The sequence below is a fragment of the Dromaius novaehollandiae genome, chromosome Z, assembly GCF_036370855.1.
Source record: "Dromaius novaehollandiae isolate bDroNov1 chromosome Z, bDroNov1.hap1, whole genome shotgun sequence".
NCBI lineage: Eukaryota > Metazoa > Chordata > Aves > Casuariiformes > Dromaiidae > Dromaius > Dromaius novaehollandiae.
In genome coordinates this window covers 8068576-8082708 of record NC_088132.1, presented here as the reverse complement: position 1 = coordinate 8082708, position 14133 = coordinate 8068576, and the positions used below count along the sequence as shown (strand labels likewise).

General features: G+C 50.5%; 1 protein-coding gene and 1 long non-coding RNA gene across 3 annotated transcripts in view; one reads left to right on the top strand and one right to left on the bottom strand.

Moving 5' to 3' along the window:
• Positions 1 to 800: 800 nt before the first annotated feature.
• On the bottom strand, positions 801 to 4342 carry LOC135324694 (uncharacterized). The gene is made up of 2 exons (XR_010385991.1): positions 4170 to 4342; positions 801 to 2043 (listed from the first exon to the last, which is right to left on the bottom strand). It is a non-coding gene; the product is annotated as an uncharacterized LOC135324694 (long non-coding RNA).
• KANK1 (KN motif and ankyrin repeat domains 1) overlaps positions 3776 to 14133 on the top strand; it is a 130230-nt gene continuing 119872 nt past the window's right edge. Inside the window, exon 1 of one of the 2 annotated variants that reach the window (XM_064501458.1) lies at positions 3776 to 3850. The gene's annotated coding sequence lies outside the window, so the exon portion shown is untranslated. Of the gene's footprint in view, positions 3851 to 3875; positions 3895 to 14133 lie in introns of those variants that run through there. The other variant, XM_064501459.1, reaches the window with a different exon arrangement.

The window sequence follows — 14133 nt, the reverse complement described above, 5'->3', positions numbered from 1 at the left end:
TAACAGATTTTCTAAGCTCTTTATAGTGCCAGGTAAGCCCAAAGGAGCTGAAGAGTGAACCGAGACCTGACATTTTTAAACGCACCATTGAAGGAAAAAGCACCATGTACCGCATGACCACGCTGAAAGCCTTTCCCTGTCACTCTCATGCAGGTAACCCAACAATTGACTTCTCTATTTAATTTCACTTGTCTAAACTGTCAAGAGCTGGCAACTCCTGAAAGAAAGGATTAAGCGGGAGAAGCAGAAAGAGCCCTATCTGCTTGCTCTGCCCATTGCCGTAGTCTGAAGTGCTTTCATTCTGTGTTTGTACAGTTTCCAGTACAACATGGTCCTGACCCAACTATTCTGATGAATAAACTGATGCTAAGGAGTTGTTTGCTGGTGTGAATATACTTCCTCTTTTTCTTGTTAATATAAGTAATAGTAAGTAGCATTCGGTGTTGTCTCAGTTGTTTCTTTCATCAGTCCCCCATTTTTTCTAGGGTTGGTAACTCAGCCATAAAAAACAGCCTCTGGATGGAAACAGCACAGTCAGGATAAATTAGTGTCCAAAAGAACTGCGGGATCTGATCACAGATTCAGGCTGGAAATATTTCTAAAAATAGGTATTGTTGAATTAAAATGTATAAAAGCATTAATACTTTCTTTTTTAATAAAAGCCAGTGAGAGCTGGTTTATGGCAACTCCATAGCAGCTTTAAGTACAAAAATACATGGCATAATGTAATCTCAAAAATGTTTTAAAGGCTTTGGAGATTTGAGAAGAAATACTGGAAATGATTTAGATGGAGATATCAATAAATGTATTAGCTTTTTATAGAACAAGAAAACCCTACAATTTGCTGTCTACCATTAGTTGATTGCGGTCCACTGGGAAAAACAGATTTCCTGGATATCCTCCTTGCTATATTCTGGAATCACTGTTCACTGAGAAAACTCGTGCTGTTCTGCCTTCATCAGCTTCTGACATCGTGCATGCAAAAAACATCTGGAAAATGGCAGGGCTGCAGGAGAATTACCCAGAGGAATGACACAGGAAGATTGGAAATGACAAGGGAGGGTCATGAGGTGCCAGTGTTTGACAGCATCACCCAGGGAAGGCCAGAAAAAACGGAGGGAGATGTCCCACGGCTGTGCCCTTGTGCGTTGTGACAAAACTCCCAATAATCACTTAGCGGTGCTCCGCATCCGGAGCCGGGAGGGGAGACCGACTCTGGCCGGTCTTTCTCCCCACGCTGCTGGACTTGCGGGGTCTCCTGGGCGCTGCTTGCTCCTGGCCTGTGAATCCGCTCGTTAACCTCTCTTTAATTTGAAGGGATTGTGGAGCCGGAGCTGTAAAACCCCTCTCTGTGCCACCACGAAGTGAAGCGTTTGCTCCGAGGGGTCTGGGAGGCCCAGGCAGTGAGGACGGCCTTGGAGACAAAAGCAGGAGGAGTGAAAGAAGCCATGCGTCAGTCCGGCCTGAATATTCACACTGTCAAGCAAGAACTCAAAGCTCACAAAACAGGGAATGCTGTACCCTGCTTGGGCTGAAAAGGCATTAGAAACAGCCTGTTCTGGCCGGCAAAGATCAAGGCACAAGTTTAGAAACATTGCTTCTAAGCTCTCCCCGGAAAGCGCTGCCTGAGCACCCTGTCCGGACCCCCGCCCCGAGCAGGGCACCTCTCCCTGAATCCCTGAAACTGGAAAATGCATTTCTCGCGAGGGCCCCCAGCGAGGCGCCCCGTCCGGTGCGACTGCCGTCCCTTGGCACCCAGCGCTGCCAGCCTGGACGGGCTGTCGGATCTGGTCCAAACCCAGCCGGCGTCAGCGCTGCTTGCAGCGGGCTTCGGATCAGGCCTGAGCACAGGGACGATTTCTTCATGCAGGTCAATCACCGGGCAGGTTTTCGCTATGATGCAGTGTGGTTTTCCCCTGCAGACCCAACGGGCGGGCTGCTCTCCTGGGGGGCTAAGCCCCCGCATCCCACCAGCCCAGTGAGCCGGGTGGTGAAGATGGAAACACCGGGAAAAGTCTCCCGCCTGCAGCATCCCAGAGCCTCCTGCGAAGGGGAAATACCACCGGAGATGCATTACCCGCCCCTGGGGAGGCTGTGCCCCACTGCCAACGGGACCCCTTGTGCCCCCCAGCCTAACCCTGCCCCAAAACCTCCCTCCGCCCCTGCGGGAGCACAGCAAGCCCTCCCCGAGGGCAGCCCCTGCTGCCCGCATGCCCCGCAGTGGAGGGGGGCTGTATTGCCCGGGGGGGGGAGGGTTTGCACAACCGGGGGGGGGGGGGAAACTGGAGGGCTGCAGTGTGGTAAGGGGCTGGAGGGGGGGTGTAGTGTCGGGGGTGGGGTGCGCTGTTGGGGGGTCTGGAGGTTTTGCACTGTTGGGGGAGGCTGCATTCCTGGGGGGGGGCTGCAGGGTCTGCGCTTTTGGGGGGCTGGAGGGTTGCATGTCGGGGGGCTTGGAGGGTTTGCACTATCGAGGGGGGCAGTGGGTTGCAATGTCGGGGGGCTGGAGGGATTGCACTTTTGGGGAGGGGTGAAGGGTGGCGCTGTTGGGGGGCTGGTGGGTCGCACCGTCGGGGGTGCAGAGGTTTTGTACTGCTGGGGGGGGCGATGGGTCGCACCGTCGGGGGTGCAGAGGTTTTGTACTGCTGGGGGGGCGATGGGTTGCACCGTCGGGGGTGCAGAGGTTTTGTACTGCTGGGGGGGGCGATGGGTCGCACCGTCGGGGGTGCAGAGGTTTTGTACTGCTGGGGGGGCGATGGGTTGCACCGTCGGGGGTGCAGAGGTTTTGTACTGCTGGGGGGGGCGATGGGTTGCACCGTCGGGGGTGCAGAGGTTTTGTACTGCTGGGGGGGCGATGGGTTGCACCGTCGGGGGTGCAGAGGTTTTGTACTGCTGGGGGGGGCGACGGGTTGCACCGTCGGGGGTGCAGAGGTTTTGTACTGCTGGGGGGGCGACGGGTTGCACCGTCGGGGGTGCAGAGGTTTTGTACCGCTGGGGGGGCGACGGGTTGCACCGTCGGGGGTGCAGAGGTTTTGTACTGCTGGGGGGGGCGATGGGTTGCACCGTCGGGGGTGCAGAGGTTTTGTACTGCTGGGGGGGGGGCGATGGGTTGCACCGTCGGGGGTGCAGAGGTTTTGTACTGCTGGGGGGGGCGATGGGTTGCACCGTCGGGGGTGCAGAGGTTTTGTACTGCTGGGGGGGGCGATGGGTTGCACCGTCGGGGGTGCAGAGGTTTTGTACTGCTGGGGGGGGGCGATGGGTTGCACCGTCGGGGGTGCAGAGGTTTTGTACTGCTGGGGGGGGGCGATGGGTTGCACCGTCGGGGGTGCAGAGGTTTTGTACTGCTGGGGGGGGCGATGGGTTGCACCGTCGGGGGTGCCGAGGTTTTGTACTGCTGGGGGGGGGATGGGTTGCACTGTCGGGGGGGGGGGGGGCTGAGGCTTTGCACCGTCGTGGGGGGTCAAAAGTTTTGCGCTGTCGGGGGGGGCGGTGGGTTGCACTGTGTGTGTGTGGGGGGGGGGGGTCCGGAAGGTTTGCGCCGTCGGGGAGGGGCAGAGTTTCTGCGCTGCCGGGGGGGGAAGAGGGAGTGTCGGGGGCGGCCGGAGGGTCTGCGGCGCCGGGGGGCGGCGGCAGGGCCGGGGGGGCCGGAGCAGCCCGCGCTGTTGGTTTTGGGCAGCGCGCAGCCGCAGTGCGGGGCCGCCGGCGGGTACAAAGCGGCGCGGGGTCTGCGGGCTCCCGGCGGTGCGGGCGAGCGGCCGGGTCGGGGGCGGCAGCAGCCCGCCCCCCCCCCCCCCCTCCGCTCCCGCCGGCGGCCCGCGGCGCCTCCCGACCCGGCCCGGCCCCCCCGTCGGAGGTGAGCGGCGCGGCGGCCCCGCGGGGGACGGAGACTCGCCGCGGGTGCGTGGAGGGCGCGGGGGGAGCGGTGCGGTGCGGTGCGCGGTGCCTTCCCCCCGCTGCGGCCCCGGGCGCCTCCCGCGGGCAGCGCGCCCCGTCGGGCCGCGGCTCTCCCCCGCCGCAGCGGCCGATCCCCGGTGGGGCGGTCTCGGCGGGGCACGGAGGGGCTGCCCGGGGCGGGATGCGCGGCGGTGCCTGGCTGGGCAGGGGCCGAGCTGCCCTTTGCGTGACCGCGTTTTGCTCGGGGGGCTCCGGCCGCGCTTCCCGGCCGCACTTACTGCCTGCGCTCTCCCGACAGCGCTCGTCCGCGCTGGGAACTCTCCGCAGCAGTCGCAGCACGCTGGGATCCGACGCCGGCGTTCCCCGGGAGCCCGGGTGCTGCTTGGCTCCTTGCTGCCCGCCCCGGGGTGGGAGTGAGGAGGACGGGGTGTGCGGGGGCCGGTGGGGGGGGGGGGGGGGCCGGGTGCGAGCCCGCGCGCGAGTGGGTCGCATCCGCGGAGGGTCGTGCCCGTCGCTGCCTCGTCTGCACGGACTGCCTGGCGTGCGGTGGGATTTCCACGCGAGCGCTTCTGGAAGAAACTAGCAGTCTCTCTCTTTGGAGGAGGGGAGGTCTTGGGGTCTTTCTGGGTGCGCAGCTTACGGATTACCTTAACTTTAGCTGCTTTTTGCGGATCTCAGGAAGAGCGCTTAAAGTCATCCCAAAGTGTTTGAGAGCTGTCTTGTTCCTTTTGAAGCGGGGAGCGTCATGAGGCTCCACACACAGTTATGTTTAAAAAACGCTTTGGGCATTGTAAGCCTTAATAAGGACAGTGACTTCCCTGCGACTTCTGTGGCCCATGGCCCTAGGTTTTACAGAATACAAAGCTTTATGGTTAATTTTCCTGTATTGATGTTAAGACTTGTCGTAGTGTGCTTTTTGTTAAATGAAAGCTCTCAGACATTTAATTAACAGCATAGCCTATTTGGCAGTTCTGTAGATTAGCTGACAACCTTGACCCTTGGCTAGGCGAGAAAGATGACCGTGACAATTTGCTAATTAAAAATATCAGATTTATCTTACCCTCCTATTTCACACCTTCTGGCAGGGCGAATGGGTCTGATTAAAGGTTGCGTGTGCACACTGTGAAGAAGGGGGAATATGAGATAGGTGAGAGGAGGCTGGCTGGTATTACCTGAGGTTCAGGAAGGTTGAGCTAATTTAGTAGACACCCAAGATACACAAAGAAAGCCCTGAGCTTTTCATGCAGATGGAGTTTCAGGTCCTTGAGACTGCTCTTTGAGTCTTTATGTCCGGCCAGCGCCAGATTCCCGGAGGAAAACGTGTGGGACAGGGCAGAGGTCCCCAGATGGGCCGCGGCGGGGGCTGACCCCTAACAGCCGGACAGGGTGGGGGGCCTGGGTGGCCACGAGTGAGCTGCTACAGAAAACAGCGCCTCAGAAACTGTCTCTTGTGCCTGGGGACACCTGCCTGGCGCTGATGACTAGGCAGAATGGGACTGCAAGCCCAAAATGCCTCTGAAGCAAAAAGAGGGAGCATTGCCCCATGGCGGGGGACCAGTTCATTCCTATGGTGTCCTCCAGTAGCCCTTTCTGCACGGTCCCGAGAGCCGTGCCGCGGCACTGCCAGCACATCGGCAGTCCCCAAGGGACAGCCCAACTTGGGACCCTCTCAGGATGCGCAGGGCCCTGAAGCCAGGGCCCCTGAGCCGGTATCAGGATTAACAGATGAATGATGACAATCACCCTCGCCCTCTTTCTCCTCCTGTACCTCTTTTTTTGAGTAAAAGAGGTTTTTGGTGTCAGGGCTTTCTGGGGATTGGGTGTGGGAGCTTGTCTTGCGAACACCTCACCTTGTTGGTCGGATTTGATGTTACACTGAACTCCTGGTTCGTTTATTCAATGTCACAGTGACATTTTCCCTTTCCACTGCCTGAGCTCTAGACAAAAAATGTTCCACTGAAGTGGGTGGTTCTCTTGTGGCTAACATGGTACTGCCATCAAATAAATTACTGGTGACTACTACGGGTGATTTGGTGATTGCGATTTTGTAGAGCTCCAGCTTACAGAGAAGGAGTCCCCGGTGCTTCATGTGCGCCCACTTTCCTTTGAGGTTAGGTGCTACTCTGGAATTGCACTGGTGCAACTAAGACTAAAACTAGGTCCTTAGATTGAAAACTGGTCTTTTTTTAGGTGGCACTGTAAATACTGCAGCAAGTCTCTAAACACTGTTTCCAGTGGCAGAACTGGCAGTGGATATATTTTTCATACCGCGAATGACTTTTGTATGAGATGAGCGTGTTAGAGTTGTTTTTCCTTGGTATCTGTTTACCTTTTCCTGCTCTGCAGTTTCCTCAGGCTGCTGGTACTGCTCGCTGTCTCAGTTTCTGCAGAGCCCCATGTGTCTAAATAATAGATGCTAAGGTGAAATGAAAACTTTCTAATGAAGAATCTCTTGTAAGTGATGCAGAGTTACCGTGCAGAGCTGTCAGAACCTGGCCGTTGGTTGTGCTTTTAGTTACCAAAGCGTGAGCTGTTAATTGAGGACAGTTGCAAATTTTCTTGTGGTGTCAGCACCTATTGCGGTGGTAGGTCACGGAGAAGGAGGGTTTTTTCCTAGTCATTTAGCTAATGGAATTGAGTAATGGAGCATAGTAGGAGTTTCAAGCAGCAACACACAGACTGTCTGGTCTGTTCAAATTTGCTTATGCTTCCTTCAAAAAGGAAGGAAACAGAACTCACAGGTTGGCTTGGAAGCTTGTGGGTACCATACCTGTGTAGGAATGAATTTTGTCTAAATTTGTGGGTTGCGGTAAGATAATTACAGGCTTAAATAACTGATTATCATGTCATAATGACTAGAAAAAGTTCTTATGTGGAATTGCAACAAGAAGAAAACAACAAATGGCTTGCAAAAATCTTTGGTTCTGCTCAACTTTGTAAAGATGCAGCAAATGTAATTTACAGATAGCTTGAAATTACAGCTGCAATTTTTACAGGATTTACTTGAAAAGTTTTTTGCTTGAGTTATACAAAGGTATATAAAAGTCACGATACCTTTTTATAAACCTTTGCAAGCATTGAAATAACAGTTTATCTTGACTAGTGATTTAGATTTATGATCGAACTTGTGATGTGTTTGGTTCTAGTGGAACATGATTCATTTTAAGTATCTTAATAGTATCTATTTTTGTGGTTGAGTAATCGGCAGTGCTGTAAAAATGCATTTAAACGTCTCATGGAGAAATCAGAGAAACCACTTAGACTTGTCAACTTTGACACTCCATAGTTATCTCTTACTCCCATTATAGATGCTACATATTGAGGTGAACTAACATGCAAATTGTATGGCTGGTCCCAGCTGTCAGCAGGCCAAGGCCAGAAAAGAAGTGGCAGTACATGTCGGGAATGAACAGTGAGGATCATTGTTTTTTTGTTTTTGTTTTTTTTCAGTTTGTATATTTTATGCAGGTTGCTCTTAGAGTTGTACTGTGAATTATACTGTAATAGCGTATATAGTGTGTGTATATATAGAGAGTATATATAGTATGCACACTATATAGTGTGTGTGTATATATGTATATAGTATATATACACGGTATAGTATATATAGTATATTATACTGTAATAGCTCCCCGTGTAACTCTGAATGCTGTCCAGGAGTTTTACTTCTTTGGGAAGCTGGGTGTGGAATCATGACAGCGGTGTTGAGACTGGTAGTTAAACCTGAATATTGGTTTGGGGCATATTTGTATTCTTACTCCTTAGAAAAAAATTCCTGGCAGGCTCTGCAAAATAGCAGAAGGATGTATATGGTGATAGTCACTTCAGCGCTGAGGTTGTGCTGTTCATGATGCGTGTGTTCATGATGATGCACACATGAAATGACCTTTCAGGTGCTGTGGTACTGAGTGAGTGGAGCACTGAAAATGAGTCCCGAGCTTTGCTAGTAATGCAGAGACTGCAAGGATGCATGGTCTCACCTCCGGTCTGTCACAGTCCCTGGGCTTTTACCCAGGTATTAAGCCCAGTAACTAGCTGGACTAAAGCGTGACTTCTAAAATGGCACCCAGCTAGGAGTGCCCCCACAGGCTTCCCTTGAAAGTTTGTTCCAATTTTTAATCTTTTTCTGTGCTCAGAAACGTGTTTCTGATTTCTAATTTGAGTTTATGGAGAGAAACACCAGACCAAGCACGAGCCATGAATTCACTTTTTAAATGTCCTTTAATTTTTCAAACATATGGGTAGATTAAAGACATGGGAATCAGACTTGAACAGTTGAAACTTAATTGTGGGTAAGCAAATTAGTCAGAATTATGCTTTTCTTTAAGCTAGATTGTTGTTGGTAGCAGTCGTTCAACATGCAGGATTTCCGTTGCACATAGGAACCAAAACTGGACCCTGGTAGCTGTGGTGCTGAGTTGGGGGTTATAGGAACAAAGTTTCCCTGAAACAAGGTTTCTCAAGAAAATGATCATGAAAGTGGAACAGGGTGGGATGGGGTGGAGAGGACAGTCTCCAAGCCTGTGGAAGGTGCCCCGGTACGGCTGACGTGCACAGAGGGAGGGGTCCGTGCAGTCTGATGGCACGGAAAAGCACCGAATCTGAAAGCTGTGTTGTACTTTACTGAAAGTACTGTCATGTGGTAAGCAGAGCAATGGAGGAACTAAGGGAAATGAGTCTTTCAGAGGAGAAGTGTGGATTTTTCTCAGTCTTCTGTCCAGTTCTCTGCTCCTTGAACTTTGGACATTTCTCTGACTTCACTGGTGGCTGGATTGCAGAAGTAGTGGCATTAATTCAGGCAATAGCTGCTGGAGAACTAATGAACCTTTCCTCTTCTAACCGAATAACATATAGCCGTATAGAGTGTTTCTTGCATTTCCCCCTGCAAATGGGTAACATGGGGCACGAGGGCAGAGCTGGAGCAGGGGGCTGGGAGGAGGAACGGCAGTGGGGACACTCGTAGGGGCTCTCTTGGGACGTGGGGTGCAAACTTGCAAAGGAGGGGCATTGCTGGTCTGCTCTGGTTTGATAATCCTTGATGTCCTTGCCTCGTAAATACTTGCCTGCGCACGGCAGCGCTGGACACACACATGGTGTTGATGGACGATAGCGAGACAGCACGGATGGGCTGTCCCGGACAGCCCCTCTGGCAGAGCTGAAGCAGCTGCGTTACTTGGAGACTGCATTTCGCCTTTGCTGTACAAACATACCCATGCTCTGGTCCCAGGTGCTTGTGGTTTTGCTTCTGGTCTACCTTCCTCGCAGTCCAAAAAGCCACCAGTGCTGTCGTAGGAGGTGTTGTCTGTCTATAATGCTCTTGAAATAGGCACATGAAGGCAGGAGTGGATAGCTCTGAGCATGGTGTTGTGTTGATAACTGTGTTTTCTGGGGACATGGAAGAAGCACATGAGCTGGGAACAAATCCACAACACCATCTGTGTCAGGGCCTGCTCAGGAGGGCTTCGTCCTGCCTTTTTTCCTCTTCTGCCCATCAAGTAATTGAGTTACGACCATGCAGCTAGTGTGTCAAGGACAGCTTCTGCATGAGGTTCAGCAGTGGTGGGAAATGGTGCTTTCTGTGAAATCGCACCTCGAGGAGGAAACGGGTGAAGTATTGGCTTCCGGCTGAGACTCCAGCCCTTTTAAGGCTGCTTCGTGCTGAGAAGATGGTGCAGCATCTGCAAGGGGCATAAACTGGTCCCGGGACCCTCTGCCGTGGGGCCTTCCCCTGCTTAGTGTGAGAGAGTCCTGAGCCCGCCGCCTGGTGCAAAGCAATGCAGAAGGGATATACATCTAGCGTGTAGCCTTGTTTTTTAATTTCCAGTACACTGAAGCTTACGCGCTCTGGCAAAGTCTGGTACCAGGGGCTTTGAGAAATGCACAGTATTCATACACTTAAGGCTAAGGAGGGCTAATCTCTCCATTACCTTATGTCTGGTATTGGTCTCTAATTAGCAGACATTGGGTTTTTTTTTAAGCCGTAAGTACTTAGAATTAGTTTGTTTGATTTTTTTTTCTTCCAAACACTTTAATTAGTAAGTGCAGTTCCAGATAGTGCTGCTGTCCATGTAAGCATCCAATCCTTCTCTCAGCCTCGCAAAGCCTGTGGCCATCATGACTGCTATACAATGATAATGTGATCTGTAATATGTGTGTGTGGGCGCACATGAGACCTCGGGTGGGATTAGTCGAATAGTTTTTATCCATTTGTTCTTCCTGCCTCCTGCTCCCAGGGCTTGATCATCCCTCATCCTTGAGATAAGGAGAAAGAAGCACTGATTTACCTTTTATGTGCCTTTCACTATTTTACGTAATTCCCCAGCCCCTGCTAACCTTTTCTCAGTCTCCTAAAAGATGAGCCATTTATTTCAAAGCCGTGTTCGCTATTCCCGCATTTTTCTGATCTCGCTCTGTTTCCACTTCTGCAGGCTCTTCATTAAGGTAGGGTGGTGCCCACAGCGATCAGATGATTTTGCACCATTAGCAAACCTACTAGAATAGCCCCCCAGGCTGCTCCGACTGTGCACAGCAGCCCAAGTGTAGTGCCAGCTTAGCAGGGCAGGGTGGGAGGCCTTTCAGTGGCACTACGGGCTTGCGTCAGAAATTACTAGGCATGTAATCATGGTCCTAGGATTCCCCCTCGAGCCTGCAAATGGTTGGAAACCAACATGACTTGTTTTAAAATTTGGTCCATCAATGGGCATCTTTGGAAATGATGATGAAGAGCATCTTACTCTGTGGGTGGGATTTGAAAAACGCCTTTGCTTTGGTCTTGAGCTTCACACTCATCTGTGCCTCCAACCTGCAGCTTGTTCATGTCAAAGATAGAAGAGTTGCATTGAAAAGAATCATTTCCCCTGGCTTATTCTGACCCCCACACACAATTTTTTTTTTTTTAACTGCAGCTGTTTTCCCTGTTTAATTGTTGGGAGTCTCCGCTGGAGTGAATCAATGTCAGAGGTTGAATGTGTTTGTTTAGGTGCATAAACATGGCTGTGTATGTTAGGACTTCTGTCAGTGTTCTTCATTCACTTTATGAGCTGTTAAATGGGAAAGGATGGGGCTCACTTAAGAGCTGCTTTGGAACAGCTGTGTCAAAAAGAAAAAAACCCCAAGGACTGGAGACAATAATAAACTTTCTGCAAATGCTGCCCCTTTCATCCTTGTCTTGGCATAATACAGAGGAGCTCTAGCAGTCACTCTGAACTAATCTGATTTGGACAGTGGAAGAAAGACGCATGGGTGTCTTATGCAGCTCCTCAGTATTTCTCCAGGGGTAATTTGCCAAGTAGTGCAATCTGACTGTGGAAAAAGAAAAAACCCTTTGGATTCGGACTAGAGAGCCTTTCTCTCTGTTTTTGGCTTCTGAGTGCTTTTAAACCAGAGTACAAAAGTGACAAAGGACAGTGAGGCCAGTTTATCAAACAAAAGTGTAGGGACATGACCCATGCACAATTATTGAACAGAACCATACTGTGAAATTTGTGTCTCTGATTTCCAAGATTACAACAGAAAAGGAATTGAACCGAAGGAGCTGGTAGCTCTTTTCTCTGTTTTGCAGCTTGGCAAAGGCAATTTAAGCCTATATTTTTTTCTCACCAATGCTTTATTATTAACCTGAAGGCTGTGGTAGATAAGTTCTGCTCTGTCTCTGCTCCTTCTCTTCAGTATCCTTGTAATGTTAGACTGGTAAATTAAGACACAGTTTGCTTACCACAGCAATCCTGGCTTTTGCAGGGCCACACCAGAGCAGAGTTGCTTTTCTCCGAGTGGATGTGCCTCAGCAGACACAGCAAAAGATCTTCTGAGAAAAGGTGTTTAATTTAGCTGAACCTTTCTTCAGAATAGAAATTAATGCTGGGGTCAGTCCTACTGCTTTGTTCACGCAGAGTGCTTTAAGAGATAATTATTCACCCATTGGAAACTGAATTTTAATTTCAGTTACCCACAGACAGACTGAAACATATTTGGTATTCTGAAACAGATAACTGCAGTGTACCTCGTTTACCTTCCACCTACCAAGCCAGAGAGAAAATCAGGCTGCTCATTCACTGTGACTTGTCATATAGTAAGTGTGTGTGCATATCCCTTCAGGCCCCATTAGCATGAATTAACTTTGTAATTGGGCTTCTGGGGCAAATGGGGACAGGAAGCAGAAGTAATTCAGCAGGCTAGACTTAGCCTTTTTCTTTATGCAGGAGAAGTGCACAGGAGAGCAGGAGTGAAAGATGGGCACAGAGTGGCTTGAGAAATCGTAACAAAGTGGACAACAGTTACCAAAACCACATATGGACATTATTGAGTATTATACAGGTACGTCAAGGTGGGCCTACGTAGATATATCAAACTATGACTTCTATAGCTCCTGTGCTTTTCATATCCCTTCTCATATCCTGTCTTCTTCCAGGACATCCCTTAAACTTGCCCTGTGTTCTCCAGCTTTTGGTCCATTTGGTAGTAGCACTTTTCTCACAGGGACTAGTGACCAAAAATGGGCTTTGTGCTGGGAAGCTGAGTGAAAAGCAGTTGTCCCTCAGCTTTGAAACCACTCAACAAGGAGTGTGTTGATAGCAATGTATGCTTTAAAATTGCTGGAAATTCTGATCGTAATCTCCAATTTTCAGTTAAAAAAAAAAAAAGAATGTTTCTGTTTTGACATGTACCTTAGTTGCTCGAAGTTTAAGCTCTTGGACAGTTTTGTTGAACAGCACAATTTGGTAAAAAATTGCTGACTTTGTAAAATGTTGGGGGTTTTGAGGGGGGAGAGTCCTTTTTTTGGTTTCTTTTTTAATTAAAGGCATTAAAGCTGATCAGACTCTTTTCAGGTGTTCAGTACGGGTATACATGAGTGGGATTAGAATTAAGCTGCTTGTGGTATTTTTATAAACCTCCCTTCACATTTTCCAGTAAACAACTTTTGTTTTTAAAACAACAGTCTTTATCTCAAGCTAATCATAAGATTTACAGAAAGCAGCACAAGAAGAGATATATATGTTTTAGTTGCTTTCTGTTATGTGGTGTTGAGCTCATTCTTAAAGCTTTAACTTGCGGGTTTTAGGGTAAGCTCTTTCTTCCCTCAGATGAATGCCAGCCGTGTTGTGGCTTCAGACCCAGGACCGGCTGTTTTCTCCGCACGCGCAGTTTAACGGTGGTTCCGTCAGGATTTTTGGTGTGTGTGACAAGTCGGTAACTTTCCCGGATCAGATAAAATCACCTGCAAGGAGATGCTGGGACTGATGCCCCCGAAACCAGCAGGTGCTGAAGGGGATGCAAGAGCAGGTCGCTGCAGTTTCGGCTTGTGGCTCGTCAGCGTCATGTAACTGGGCTGACAAAGTTCATTCATGTTTCTGTCTTCTTGTAGTGTCGTGGGCTGTTTTATTGTCTTGCCCTTTTTTCCCCCCACCTTACAAGTAGAGGGTAAATCTGAGCCCGGGCATGGAGCTGGGGCCTTCTTCGTCTTAAGCCCTGCTCCCACCTTGGATTTATCGCCTGCTCTTCATCCGCCCTCGGTGTGTCTCTTGCCGTTTCCCGCCCCGTCGCCGCTGCTCCTTGTGACCGCTGTCATGTTTTCGAGCAACGGGTGAGATGGGTCACATCAGCGAAAACGCTGGTGGCTGCCGGGAGCGTTCCCCGCTGGGGAAGCGTGAGAAGAACAAACCCTTCTTTGTGTCCGCGCACACATCGTGACCGTCACGAGCTTGGCGGAGGCGCGCTAAGGAGGTGCGGGGGGAGATGGTGCAGCGCCGTGGTGGGAGGCAGCTCTCCCCCGAGCAGGACCCTCCCTCCCCGCGGCGGCCGCAGGTCGAGCGGGGTCCCCGTCGCCCCACCGGGGACAGAGCTCGCTCGCTGAGGTTTTTTGTTTTGTTTTTTTGCTTTCTTGTTGGGTCAAGACCTTTGGATCAAGAAAATGCTGTAGGGAAAAAAAAAAAAAAGTTCTTCCAGAATCTTAAAAATAGCAGGTGACTGAATACATTCTTCATGCTATTATAAGGAGTTATATTTTTGGCAGACGTAAACCTGGGAGCGCGTCAGGTCTGTTTAGTGTCTGGCACTTCCATCTTCTGTAGGGACCTGGGAGACTCGGCAAAAGGGCTACGCTTGAAAGGCTGAACATCAACTCGCTGGCTCAGCAAGTGTTAACTGCCTGTAATTACTTATTTTTTAGTCTTAATGCTGGTATGCTTTTGATGTCAGCAACTGATCAAAACCCAGGGGACTCGCAGTTTGTTGGTAGAAACGAAT